Below are 15,515 nucleotides of genomic sequence, written 5' to 3'. Positions count from 1 at the left end.
TGGTTAAATGAAGGCTAGGACAGTGAAACTAAAGTCTTAACATTTAGTTATTCCATAAATTAGCATATCAATATCCACTAGCGATTATATTTACCACCTACAATGTTCATTCAGTACTGAAGTTCTGAAACAAAGTGACAAGGGTTGCCTTTGTCACCTGTATGGCAAGGGATAATAAGTAGCTTTAAATGTTATAAATGTAATAACCCCAAGAGCTTAAAATCTCCAACAAGATACAACTTGATTTCATATTGACATTCGGATCAGGTCTGCAGAGGTCTAAATTATTTGTGGCTTATTACTGCATATCGAGTCTGCTGTCAATATGCCTTCAATCATACCTTCAGCTATTTGGGATAATAGTAGGCACTTGGACTAGGCATTGGTAACTTCCTCCTCAACTCAAGTATCATGATCATAGTTTAGATATTTTTTCCCATACTTCATTATGCAGAAACCATGCAAGCATCAAGATAAACTCAGTCTTCGAGAGATCTTCAGGTAAAAGAAGTCTGTCTCTGATGAACTGATCGTAGTACAGAGACTGTGTGATCGGTTGCCAGACTTCTGGGCTTTTTTGAATGAAGGAAGAAACATAACCCCACACAAAGTCAAGTTGGGATGAATCCGAGAGTTAAAAGACAGTAAGGCAGTAGAATTTTATTCTGATATTATTCAAGTTTTAAAGGGGTCAAATGAAAAATTTTATGTATAAACTATTTTTATTATATATCAATATTCTGAAAAGTTTATACAATGAAATGAAAAAAAAGATGTTTAATCTAATCAGAAAAAACACATTACTTTAGTCATTTACATAACTAGTCTAGTCTCAACACTTCAGACTGGTTAACCTAAAACAAAATACTACACAGTCCAGTATTTAGTGAGCTAATACAAGGCATTAGGATTTACTTACAAATGCTGTAGCACATTTTTGTAGAAGCTTAAAACAAAGAACATATAAAAAAATAATCATATAAAATGTACCAAAATTTCATTGAAGTTTAATGAAGATATCAATCCTTTCTATTTCCACTAAGAATAACATTTCATGGAAATATTCAAGCTTACAACTACATATACAAGTGCATATATGCACAATGCTGAATAACAAAAGGAAGAAAACTTCATGTCAGCCAAAGACAATACTAATTCTTTATTTTGGAAATCATACAAAAAATACACAGGAACAAGAAAAGTGGAGAAGGCAAAGGAAAGTTTCTTAACGTAGCACTATACAGTGTTCATTGAGAACAATTGTAAGAAAAACCTAAAAGTCATTTATTTTACCTTTGCATAAAGGTTACACAACCATTTTGCATCAAATTCACTCTGGCCAAAATACTTTGCCTCTGCCTTGACTTCTAATAAAGACTCTGCAAATGAAGAGCCTTCATCTGCATTTTCAGTGAGACCCTCCTCCAGATTCTCCTTCTCTTCTTTGAGTAACAGCAATGATGATGGTCATGAATTGGATCATAAAAATATGTGGTTTTTCTTTTTATCGTCCCTTAGGTTGCTGTTGCCTTTTTTTCTATAGATTTTGCAGACAAGTTCACAATAATTATCTTCACATCAAGTGCAACTTACTTTGGGGTGCAAAACATTAATAAATCTGTCAGTGTAACTGAACATCCTCCCTGATGAGTAACTTTGCTTGTGAATTTTGACACCTGAAAAACAGTCTGGCATTCAAAACCAATGACTGTGATTGCAGAATACCATTCAGAACCAATGACTGTGATTTGCAGAATAGAAGACAAAAGTACAACATGCTCACATATGTTATGAATCTACAAGAGAAAACTGTTTCAACATCGTGCGGAAGAACGACGTCTTTCTTCTGAGTTAACACATTCATTCTAAGATGAACCTAATGAAAAAACCTAATGAAAAAAAAAAGACTTCTTGGAAACCAAGTGTAGATACAGGATATGATTTCTTTCTAGCATGAGTTTTTACACACCTTTTGAGACACCTTCATTCAAAACAGATGCAGGAGTCAAGTTAAATAAAATCATGTAATAAAAACTACTTGGACAGAGATCAAGTAAACAGTTTCTGTCTAGTGTGAATTCTCGTGTCTTTTGAGAGGACTTGGTTGAGAAAAACGTCTTTGACATATAGAGCAACTATCTGGTTTCTCTCTGGCTTACTGTGTTATTCGTAATTTTCAATTTATATCAGGGGTGCAATGGGCCCCAGCCTGGGGTCTATATTTGCACCTTCATATTCCACTATCCTTATATCCAAGGGCTCGTTTTAAGGTGTTTACCATTGCTTTGAGGACAGCAATCTGCACCTCATTTATACTGGCCAACTTCATATACCCTGAAGATATTTTTGCAGATTTTCCTTTATAAGTCCTGTTGCTCCTACCACCAAAATTATTTTTTTTCTATTTCCTTCAGTTCCCATGTGCTTTTCAGGTCATTCTTCAGATTCTTGGTATTTTGTTATTTTATGCCTTTCAGCTCTATTGAGGCCAAAGTCACATCTATAATCTTTCCTGTTTATTCCTTTTTCCAGATCACAATATCAGGTCTCATAGCACCTCCTACATAACTTCCTGTTGGAATTTCCTTGTCATAAAAGATGGTAACAGCCCTATTGGAGGTGACTGGATCTGTTTCATGCTCTTACACTTTTGCTTTCACTTCAATTCTGTATACTTTACATATTTTGTTGTGGTGGGCAGTGTAGTGACCATCTGCAAGCAGAGTCTAGCAGGCTGATATCAGATGACTAACACTCTCAATTGCTGCATGAAAAAACCTACATGGATCATTTGCTGACATGCCCCCCATTTTCTTGAAGCTGTTTGTTAGGAAGCCTTGATCTTGTGCTCCTATTATCAGTCTTTCTCCATCATAACCAAGATCTCCATTTCTTATCCGAGTGACTCTTTGTTGTCTATGAAACCTTTTTCCAGTTCTTGAAATCTTCCTGCTATTCCATTGTCTTTCCACCTTTCGATTCGAAGTCTCTCCTCTCTGTAACTGTATTTCTGCCTGGTCTTCCTGCTATTGTTATTGCTGGAGTCTGTTCATTAGCCTCTGTGTCTTCTATCAGATCTCCTGCGAAGTTCTTAGCCTGTTTTGTTAGCTGACTCAGGGCTCCATTATGGTGTTGGGCAACCTTTTTGATGTTTTCGTTCTCAGAGCTTTTCAAGTACTGCCCTATACTTACTATTGCTTCTCTGTAGGCCTGGTTGATCTATTCAGGCCTCATCCACCTTCTCTGCGAGGGAGGTATATTCTTTCCATACACTTGTGTCTGTATGTGACTTTATGTATGGTGAGAATCTTCCTGGTTTTAATATCCATCCTGTCTAACTCACCTTGTGGCCAGTCTACAATGCCAAAACCATATGTCATCACTGGTATCACCAGCTGGTTTATGGCAGTGATCTTGTTCTTTGATGTTAATTCTGACTTTCGTATCTTCTTTCAGCAGCTGATGTATTCTTTCTTTATCTTTTCTCTCATTTTCTTGTATTTCTGCAATGACTCCTGTGACTCATTTGTAGGTTGTTGATAGACAGCAGAGTTTTAAAATGTAAGGACAAGATGTGAATGCAGTTGATGGTATCATAGGAGTGAAGTTTCTTGGGGGACATCATCGGGAAATAGGGAAGTGGCTCAGTCGCTTTCGTTGTTCAATGGCCATATAGGCTACATTAGTGAAGGAAGGTGAATGCAAACTCATTTTTAGCTTCTTTCTAGACTCATCCGAAGGCTTCTTATGTTCCATACAGATTTTGACGTCCACTAGTGTCCCTTCGTACGTCAAGGTCGTTTAACTATGTTTACTCCTCTTTTCATGTTAGACCAAATTTCCTCCCTCCCTATCCCCCTTTTGGAGCCTTATGCACATTAACTGAGAGCCTTGCCATGCCCTTTTGCCGCCTCCCTCACTCAATTGCTTAATGACAATTAATTACCCACAATAAAATAACAAAGTACTATAAGACAAATGGGTCTGTACCATTATCTATTCCTCTCTAATTCCTTCCTCCCCCCCCCACCCCCCCAACCCCCCCAACCTCCCTTCCAAACCTTCGTCTTCATTCAACCTATCCTACACAACCCCCTCTCCCCCCAACGTAACGGGTTGTTTATGTGAATGTCGTTCTCTTGGTGAAGTGCCCCAGAATCCTTTTAATTGATTTCTAGTAACGAGCAGATTCGTTGATTCAAGTAAGAGCGGCGAAAGCACTGAAGTGCTAGTGCGTTTTTTTGTTAGAAATCACAAAGGAAGACTTCAAAAACAGCAAAAAATCTGCAATCTCAGTTACAGTGTCATGTCTTCAACACCAATTTCTGAAGACTGCCCACTTAGATTGTTAGAGCCTGCTTGTAGAAGATTGACAACATCTAGCAATGGCTTCAGCAGCTTGCTTTGAAACGCATTTCACTTTGACCAGTCGTCTGACAGTCAAAATCCTGTCATGAGAAAGAGCGGATAATCCTTAATGGAATCTGAACAGGTGAGGCTGTTTGAGCAGAGACTGAAACTTCTTCTGAGGGAGAAGTCTTGGGAAGTCCACTAAGAGACAAAGGTCTGTAAGCTATTCCTTCCTCGGACAAAATTGGGCTACTAGGATCGTGGAGGCATTCTGATGAGTTGAAAATTTTTTTATTATCTCCTGAATCATAGCAAACAGAGGGAAGGCACATAGGTCTAATCCTGTTCAGTCAAGAAGCAATGACATCTATCACCCATGCTCTAGGGTCCAAGACTGGTGAACAGAAGATCGGAAGAATGGTTTTTTGCTGTAGCAAATAGATCTACTGTCGGTTGTCCCAAAAGCCTCCTAAATCCCGTGCAAACTTGGTTTTGCCTGCTTAGTTTGTTAGAAATCAGAAAGGATTGATATTTGTGTCAGACTGTGGGGAATAGCCGTTCGGTCGTTAGCTTCACTCGAAACTTTATCCATTTTTCTTAATAAATTAAAAGTAAATAACTTAATGCTACTTAGTATAGTAACTATTAGCGTTAATAAGTAAAATGAATAATAAAATTAAACTTATGAATTAAATTACTTCAACTAGTAATTGCCTAATAGGCCTTAAGTTCGCGCGTGCGTAATATGTATACCTGTCAAAGGTAAGAAGTAAATTACCTCTGAGGTTACCACAGCCACGGCGAACAGTTACAGTAAGAGTTTCTCATTAGCAAGGCCGGCATCTACATTGTAATAGAAAATTAACCCTGAACAAAACTTAACGTTCTAACTCCAAGACAACTACAATTTTGGAATACGTCAACGTCAACATTTGTGATAAGTGCTTTACATTATTATGTATCTTTGGCCATGTCTAGGGAAAAAGGTAATGTACGGCAATGTCAGTTTTATTAGTGGATCTACTCTTTAATGTAAGTTGTTTTGGTTGTTAAATAATTGTTTTGTTTATTAAATATAAGTAAGATTGAAATTAAAATAAATTCCAATATTTTTTTCCCCAAGACTATACATTAGCGAATGAAAATTATCAAATAAACTAAATAGAATAAGCTGGATGCTGTGATTACAAACTGGGAAGCTACTTCATTCCTGAATATGCTGAATATGGAAGTATAGTGGTGTATACTAATTGTAATTGCAGGCTTCTTCTTAAATATGGAAACATAGTGGTATTTAATATGTAATTGTTACTTCATTCTCGTGCTGATTCCTGTCTCGAATGGTCATGACCTCAGCGTGGTGAGACAGTGGCAACATGGTTCATCCATGATGGATGTGTGACATTCCTCGTGTATGATCCATGGCTAACGGTGACCAATTCATCTGTGGTGTGTAATATCTTGGTGATCAGAGAGGGTAGTAGACATCTGTTCTTTTTAAAATTCTCTTAAAATTAACAAGAAAATCTTTAAAAGAAAAAGACTTCAATTTTGCTTAATGATGAATGTGAGGTAGGTGAATGCTAAACAATATTTTCTGTAGACACTATCCTTTAATGAAGAATTAATGTAGGTTCATAAAGAAATTAAATTTTTTTCCTAATATATGCCAGAGTTTATAGAAGGTCTTTTCTTGTAAAGAAATGAAAGAAGAATCGGCTGAGAAGTAAAATGAGTTCAGAATGCTGATGTAGGCGATAATAAACTATATGTTGAATGACACTGAATAGAGAATGTTAAAAAAAAGTATTTAAATTCTGGGGTACTTTGTGTATGAAAGGAATTAGGGGCATATATTGTCCTCTGTGACTTTGATTAAAATAAAGCTCAAATATTCTCAATTCATTAAAAAAATTAAATTGGTAAGTGTTACAACAAAAAAATCTTGCTTTAAGAGACACCTGGAAAGAGAAAAATTAAGATTATTTTCCCTTTGTTGCAGTTAACTGTACTGGACCATCTCGGCAGAGAAGAATAAAATGCAGTGTTGAAGTTATCGTTGCAGATTTTGACATTGATTGGTTTGTAAAAGTGCCAGTTACCGATTTCTTTTATAAAGGGAAAAAAATTTATTTAATCTCGTCGAGGCCAAATAGTTTGCAGAGTCAAGAATTTATCTATTCTCTCTAGGCTGAATAGTTTGGGGATAGTAAAGAAATTAATTTAATCTCTCGAGGCTAGATAGTTTTCAGATAATCAAAGAATTTATTTAATCTCTCGAGGATAAGTAATTTGCAGATAGTAAGTTTAATAGTTTGCAGATACGTAGTTTATTTAATCATTCAATAGAAATAGTTTGCAGAAGGTCAGTTTATTTAGCTTGATTCTAAATAGTGTGCAGATAGTAAAAACTAATTTTGGTATTTTTTTTTTTTTTTTTTTTTTTTAAGAAATCCTTGAATCGAAATAATTATGAGTCGATGGGTTTGTTATTGTTAAGCAGTGCTGGTGAAGTGAGTGCAATAGTTCGGCACTAAGCAGCGCTGGTGAAGAAAGTGCAAATATGACTTAAATTATTCGATGTTCTTAAGAGTGCTTTGATTGATATTCAGCAAGTTCTTGGATTGTTCTTATTAGTGCTCGATATAGTTTTCATGGATTTAGATAAGTTATTTCCGGATTAGGTTATTGTTCCATTCAATTATCTTCTTTCACTCATTAATCCAGGTTCATTCAAAGAACTTATTTCTAAGTCAATGTTCCATTTAATTGTGTTATTTCCGGATTCACTCATTATTCCAGGTTCATTTAATTTCAGTTTTCCGGAGTAAGTCATTGATCCATGAATCTTATTTCTGGATTCACTCATTATTCCAGGTTCTTATTCCAGGTTCATATAGTTTAAGTATCTTATTTCCGTATTAAGTCATTGTTCCTTGAATCGAAACTATTTGAGTCAATGGGTATATGGTAGACGTAGGTGAGATGTTTGTGTACATATATTTTGTTAGTAGTTTAGTGTACATACATTAATTTGTCAGTAGTTACGCAGTGCTGGTGAAGTGAGCAACAGTGTGAAGCAGTGCTGGTGAAGAGAGTTCGGTAGTGCTGTGTGCTGGTGAAGTGAATGCAATAGAACGGCACTAAGCAGTGCTAATGAAGTGAGACAATAGTACGGCACTAAGTGTGGTGAAGAAAGTGCAAATATGACAGTTCTTCTTTACTCTGTTTGAAACAGAGAATTGACTGTCTTAATTTTTTTTCCTCTGCCCTACCCCCGTTAATGCGGTTAACCTAGTCACTAAGGTTAGAAAAATCACGGCGGTGGTGACCTGTCCTTCTTGCAATAAGGAGGATAATGAAGGAGATTGGTTTGTGTATGTCGTGGTTAGTGTATAAAGGATCTTGGTGAGGTAGTGCTATCTGTGCTGGTGAAGTGACCACAATAGTACGGCACTAAGCATCATGGGTGAAGTGAGTGCAATAGTATGGCACTAATCAGGGCTGGTGAAGAAACTGCAAATATGACTAAAGTTCTTCAATTTATCTTCAACGAGTTCTTTGATTGTTCTTTATGGAGTTCTTTGATAGTTTTTTCATGAATTTAGGTACCTTATTTCCGGATTAAGTCATTGTTCCATTTAATTATCTTATTTCCGGATTCAGTCATTATTCCAGGTTCATTTAATTTAAAGGTTCATTTAATTTAAATATCTTATTTCCGGATTAAGTTATTGTTCCATTTAATTACCTTCTTTCCAGATTCACTCATTATTACAGGTTCATTTAATCTAAATAACTTATATCCAAATAAATTAGTTTTCAGATATTCGAATTTATTCAATCTCTCGAGGATTAGTACTTTGCAAATAGTGAAAGTGTATTAAATTATTTGACGTTAAATAATTTGTAGATAGGCAGTTTATTTAATCATTCAATACTAAATAGCTTGCAGATAGTCTGTTTAATCATTTAATGCTAAATAGTTTTCAGATAGTCAAAAATATTATTTTGGCAAGTTTTTTTTATAGGAAATTATTGAATTGAAATGATTTGAGTCGATGTGTTTATGGTAGACGTAGGTGAAATGTTTCTGTACATATATTTTTTCTTAGTGTGTACATATATTATTTTGTCAGTAGTTAAGCAGTGCTGATGAAGAGAGTGCAAAGCAGTGCCAGTGAAGTGAGTGAGGTAGTGCTATTTGTGCTGGAAGTGACTGCAATAGAACAGCACTAAGCAGTGCTCGTGAATTGAGGCAATATTGCGGCACTAAGCAGTGTGGTGAAGAAAGTGCAAATATAATTTAAAAGTTCTTTGATTGTTCTTCGATGAGTTCTTCGATTGTTCTTCGATGAGTTCTTCGATTGTTCTTCGATGAGTTCTTCGATTGTTCTTCGATGAGTTCTTCGATTGTTCTTCGATGAGTTCTTCAATGAGTTCTTCGATTTTTCTTCGATATAGAATTTTTTCATATTTATATATTTTCAGATTAAGTCCTTGTTCCATTTAAATATCTTATATCTGGATTCACTCTCCACGGTTCCACGTGTCTTAAATTTATAGATGCACATGTAGATTTTGTAACAGTTGAAACTTTAGTGTAAAATTTTATTTAAGTTAATGGGTGAGGAAGGAAGGAGTTTTCAGATACTACTTTTGGCTAGCTGCCACTTATAGCTGAAGACTTGAACCAAATCAAACTTACTAACAATGGAACAGGCTCTACGAGCATAAGTCGCCTCTTACTTTACTTCCTACTTTTGAACCCCTTTTACTTTCAAGTAAAGAAACCTGGGGTTGGCATTGGTATGGTGTGGAAACTCATGTCAATGTTGATTCCGGGAGTCCCTTTCTAGGAAGGGTTCGCCCTTACTAGTTAGGGGCTTGCCTCACGGTTTAGGGTTCCGTGACAGTACTGGGGGAGGGGAGGCTTTGACAGGCCGATCCTTCCTTGGCATTGACGTCCCCTACTGTCTCGACGGTCATGGCCTCAACGCGGTGAGACAGTGGCAACATGGATCATCATGATGTATGATCTGTGGCTAACTAGTGACCATAACACCACAGGTTCAAGTCTCTGCTCATGAAATTTTGTATTCAAAGAAAATGCTGTTACAAAATCTAAGCTACATGAATTTCAATCTATTATCGGTCCAGGTGTCTGAATTTAAATGTCTTCTTTTCAGATTTGAGTCATGTATTTAAATATCTTATTTTCAGATTTGTAGGAGTCATGAACTTTATCTTTTTTCAGGATGGAGAGCGTATGTGCGGATTGGGCGTGTTTTCGCTTTACTCAATTTGAAACCGAGAATTGACGGTCTAATTTTTTTTACTCTGCCCTACCCCCGTTAATGCGGTTAATTTTCGCTTTACCCAATTTGAAACTGAGAATTGACGGTCTAATTTTTTTTTACTCTGCCCTACCCCCATTAATGCGGTTAAGAGTCACTATGGGTACTAAAATCACTGCGGCGGTGACCTATCATTCTTTCAATAAGGATGATAATGAAGGAGAATGGTTTAGATGTGTATGTGGTGATCAGCGTATCACAAAGAATGTGTGTATCTTGGTGAAGGAAGCAAAAAGAATATTACTGTTGCTATTGAAATGAACTGAATAAATTGACATGGTTGCAAATATCAGATGGTCATATACTGAACTCAAAAGAATGCAAAACCTTACATTATGTAATGAAGAAGATTGCTGATTATACAGATCATGGCAATGATTGCTAATACAAAATTAAAATGAGTGTGTGAATATCCAATCGGTAGGAAATCAAACACTTCAGATTGGAGACTTGCTAACTGAAAATTTTATGGCCACTTTGGCCATTGGTGAGACATGGCTGAAAGACGATGAAACTGCCAAGATTGCTGATATGATCCCACCTGCGCATAGCTTCCTTCACTTCCCGAGGGAAGGTTGAGTTTGGTCGAGTGCTTGACTGGACTGATATAATATCTCCTGCTAGTGTTTTTATCTGCGTTGATCCAACCAGTGATGGTGTCAGTGTTTAATGATATGGAAAACCAAACTAGTGTGGAAATTTTAATATGGAAAATCAAACATAAGTGTGGCATTTACAATGTGATCAAACATCTGATGAATAAACTGAGAATTTTATAATGGTGGTCCTGCTACGAGCACTATGGGGATAGTCAAATATTTTTTTAATCTTACTAGGCTAAATAATTTGAAAATAGTTAAAACTGATTACTTCTTTAAATAGGTTTTATTTTTACAGCAAATCCTGAAATTATAGGAAACTTAGAGGCAATGGGTTAATAGTTTGTGTACAAACTTTATAATATCCATTGTATGTGTAGTGTTTGAGGCTATGCAGTACTGGTGTTTTTTTAATTGAGTACAATAGTTTAAGTTGGTTAGCACCAATCGAGTTACAGATGCTAACGTAGATTTTGTAACTGTTGAAATTTTGGTAGGTTCAACTTTTGTCAGGTTAATGGCTGAGGAAGGAAGGAAGGGGCTTTCAGGTACTTAGTGTTTGTGAGCAGCTTCTCCAACAAATTTTGTTTCTGGTCAGATTTCAAACTTTGTGAACTCCTTAAAAAGAATAAGACTGCAGTAAAATACAAATAATTATTTTACCAAATGAGTTATTTTTGAGCTAATTCTCTGAAGTGTTAACCTTTAATAATCGGTAAACTTAGTGTTGTTAATTGGATAATCAATTTCATAATTTGTCATGTTTTTTGTCTAATGAAAATAGAACTCTTAATATTTTAACATTTTATATAGAAATCCTGTATCAGAGCAGCAAATTAATATTTTTCTTTTGTTTCAGGATGTACTGGATCATCTCTGCTGCTCAGAAGAAACAAACTGCTTGTCTATGCAGTGCGGGTGTATTACAAATGTTTGTGAAAAAGTGGTGTCTGTAGATATTTAGGAGAGCATACCATGAAAAGCCTTCCCTTTTCCCTTTAGTGTTTTTGTCTTTTTTTACTAGGATGCCTCTAATGGGCAAGTAGACATAATCTTTGAGAAATAATGATCTATTTTAAGGGAACAGATTCTAAGATATAACATATAATGAACCTTAGGAAAGAAAATATTAATAATGTACGTGAATATGATTTCTTAAAGTTAATAGGATTCCCTTTTGTTTAGTTCTTGTTAACTACAAGTCTCTCTCAATATTACACGAGATATAGTGAATGTTTGGAACCTAGATTAAGAGCATAATGACATTCCTTAAAAAAAAAAAAACTACCCTAAACAGTTTTCCCAACCATTTGTAATTCTTTTGTACGATAGTAGTTCCTTGTTATTATAAGTTTTGGTGAAGTAGTGTATGGGAGTCTGCTGGTCTGGAATTAAAAGTGCAGAGATTATATTATTAACATTTGACTGTATTTTAACATTTGACTGTCATTTTTGACAACGTGAATGTGTTAGCGTTATGAAACTTAGATTAAAATTGCTATTAGAAAATCTGTCGAAACCTAGATAATCCTCCTATTTCGCTTTGTTTCAAATAAGGGAGGTGACTGATAACGGTAACAAATGTTTTATTATTGTCGAAATTACCACCATTCTAAATTGTCATACTGTTATAAATTTCATTTTTGTCCGAAAGTATTAAACTAAAGAAAATCGGAATGTTTTAATTTTCCTAGTCTACCAAAATGTATTTACAGTTAAAAAGAAAAAAAAAGTGTACAAGTTTAAAAGGAAACTTTGATCGCGTTTGACTTTCCTCCATTTTCACCTCAAGCTTTGTTGTTGCACTCATCTGTGAGAGGTTCGCGACAGTTTCGTGCTTTGATATCCGGTAAAAAACATCTATAACATCTGTAGCGACACGATTTGGTGGGATATAAATCCTAATTTTCTAGGAAAGTGCTGTTAGATGCGTTGTCCATTAACGTGTTCATCATTATTCTTATAACATCGGTTAACATGAAAAAGCGGCTGTCAAAGATGACGACCTTAGCCTTTTGTCAACATGGCCTACTGCGTACTTCAGTCCACAGAAGTCTACAAACTCCGACAAGAACATCTGGCAAATATTACCAATTTTGTAAATGGATAACCGTAATTTACGCAAGGTTACTATGACAATTATTCATGTATTTCATCACTGGTGCGGCATATTTATGCAGTCTGCGCAGTGTGAACATACGCCACACTTCAGTTGTTGAGGTAATCTAAAATTTCTAGCCACCTGGGATTTTTTATTAAACAATGACATGACTGAATACAGTGAACTAATGACATGACTGAATACAGTGAACTACGCATTTTACCAAAGGGAAAACAAACCTCATGAGTCACAGGGATGTGTGGGGTTGGAGGTGGGAGACCACACATCCGTAATTCACACACGAGAGAGAGAGAGAGAGAGAGAGAGAGAGAGAGAGAGAGAGAGAGAATAACGAAACAGGATATTATAATGACTCGATATGAACAGGAAGGTTAAAGGGGCCAGGCAGAGTTTCAATATAAGGAAGTGATTTCACAAGAGAAACGTGACATCATAAACTTGGCTAAGCAACAGATATCCGCTATGATGATACCCTAAAACGACTGCTTATTTTAAAGTTAACGCTAAATGAATTCTTTATTCCAAATAACCATTGATTCTTGGTTTGCAAAGACGTTCTATTGTAATTTTTGACTTTCAGTTTTATGCCTATTAACCGCCGATACTAGACCTCGATTCATAATTCAAAGCTGCGGGCAAGGTACCATTCAAGTCAAACCTTCATTGTTACTTTTATAAAGTATTTGAGTGGTGTGCTAAAGTTTGGCATTGTCGTCATTTCATGTCACGTGATAAATAACAGACTAATAGACCATGAGTCCTGCTTATACAAATAAACTGAAGAGGAGCTTTCATCAGCCCTTGACAGCAAGGACAAACCATCCGAATGGATAATCTATTCATTTATGAGCATATAAAAAGACAAATGATGCTTATATAACATTTGTGTAACGGCGGCATTCTTTATTCTAAGCACAACTGGATTATGCATACGCTGAAATCATCCGTTTGCAAACCTGTCATTCACATACGGCAAAAATATGCTCCCGAAATCTGTAGTCGTACGATGAATTTTAAGTGGAGGGTGGGGGGGGATACTGAATTCTAGGGAGTTAATACCGACCGCATGCTTCTGAACCAAAAATTCAAAAAAACTCATTTGGGTTAAAAAAAAAATGAAATTGGTTGTGTAATAAACACATGGAATTATAAATTGTTTAAATGAGCGTAGAAACTAAAAACTTAAAAATCTAAAATGCAACTCACAAATTACATGCATGCGTTCTTTCCCATCTCCTTTGCATTCCCACTGCCATGACCTTCATGTATTCGGAAACTAGAAGAGACCATATATATATATATATATATATATATATATATATATATATATATATATATATCTATATATATATATATATATATATATACTATATCTATCTATATATATATATATTATAGATAGAGATAGAGATAGAGATAGATAGATAGATAGATAGATAGATAGATAGATATAGATATAGATAGAGATAGATATAGATATAGATAGATATAGATATAGATAGATAGATAGATAGATATAGATAGATAGATATAGATAGATGTAGATATAGATATAGATATAGATATATATATATAGATAGATAGATATAGATATAGATATAGATAGATAGATATAGATAGATAGATGTAGATATAGATAGATATGATATAGATTATATATATATATATATATATATATATTAATATATAGATAGATAGATATAGATATAGATATAGATAGATAAATATATATATAGATAGATATAGATATAGATATAGATATAGATAGATATAGATAGATAGATAGATAGATAGATAGATAGACAGATATATATAGATATAGATAGATATAGATATAGATAGATATAGATAGATAGATAGATAGATGATAGATATAGATAGATAGATAGATATAGATAGATAGATAGATAGATATAGATAGATAGATAGATGTAGATAGATATAGATATAGATAGATATAGATATAGATAGTGTAAGTAAGCCTTAGGATTTTTATAATGTATTAGCTTACTTAGGTTAGCTTTTAAGTTCCTCTTTCATTTCTGAAGGCTGTAAAGTTCATTGTTGATTCGCCTTCTTGTTAGTAGGGTCTCCTCACTCCAGTGGTATTTTTGTGTAGTCTTGTTGACTAATCCTCCCTGTTTCTCCCCTCCATATTTTGGCTTTGCTGAGTTGACTTGAGACCTGATTTCCAAGCTGCAGGCAGTTTGTATCTGCACCCTGACTTGTGAGCCTGCTATCTCTCTCGGATTTACAGCAAGTCTCAGAAAATATATATCTTCAGCTGGCAGTTTCTCCACATCTCTGCCATTTTATTATTGCCTCTGGTGCAGTATTTGCCAGAGGGGCCTCGCTTGGCGACGGTAAGGCGTGTCATCCATTTATTATAAAAAGTATTGATCAAGATTACTGGGATCACGGCGTCCATGATTATGAACGAGATGACTAGGATCACGGCTGCACTGCAGTAGTCAGATGAATTTTCTGATAGAGCTCTATAGTAATCGTATTGTGATTTGCCGTCCTCTGCCTTTATTGGAGTGCTTATGGGAGGAGACCTTCATCGTCTCATCATCATCCTTTAGAGTGTAAAATTCAGGTTATTCCTTTCTTTTGGTTATTTTCTATTCCTCTCTGGGCCCCCTTTCCTCCTTCAGAGGTTGAATGCGTTGCCTAATCATTTGGGTACATGTTGTGTAAGTGATTTTGTGATTTAATGTTAATGAAGAGGCCTAGTTATAACTTCCTGTATTTTATTGAATTATAATATATATTGATTTTTTTTCATTGTTTTGCTATCCCCCTTGAGTTATTCTTGTGCTGCATTTACCTGGGCTTGCTTCCACCTTAGTGGATTGCTGCCTTTTGAACACCTAAGTTTGTGGTATTTTGAATATTTTATGGTCCTGTAGACCTAGAATGTGTTGTGGTCCAACGAGGCCATTACAAGTGGCGACCTTTTTGCCAGGATTGATCGTATCCTGTGGTGTTCTTTTTGCAGTGCAAGGGTAATTCTTGGGGCGTTGTTAGTGTTAGGTGGCATGGTTACACCTCCTCAGTGTTTGGTTGGCTGGCATTATTGCAAGT

General features: G+C 35.4%; 1 long non-coding RNA gene and 1 pseudogene across 1 annotated transcript; both read left to right on the top strand.

The window, feature by feature from the left end:
• LOC135204737 (zinc finger protein OZF-like) overlaps nt 1-15,515 on the top strand; it is a 500,203-nt pseudogene that overhangs the window by 195,590 nt on the left and 289,098 nt on the right.
• LOC135204463 (uncharacterized) lies at nt 6,230-11,424 on the top strand. The gene is made up of 2 exons (XR_010312234.1): nt 6,230-6,431; nt 11,166-11,424. It is a non-coding gene; the product is annotated as an uncharacterized LOC135204463 (long non-coding RNA).

The sequence above is a fragment of the Macrobrachium nipponense genome, chromosome 47, assembly GCF_015104395.2.
Source record: "Macrobrachium nipponense isolate FS-2020 chromosome 47, ASM1510439v2, whole genome shotgun sequence".
NCBI lineage: Eukaryota > Metazoa > Arthropoda > Malacostraca > Decapoda > Palaemonidae > Macrobrachium > Macrobrachium nipponense.
Note: the sequence above shows the minus strand (reverse complement) of the source record. Positions and strands in the feature narration are given on the sequence as shown.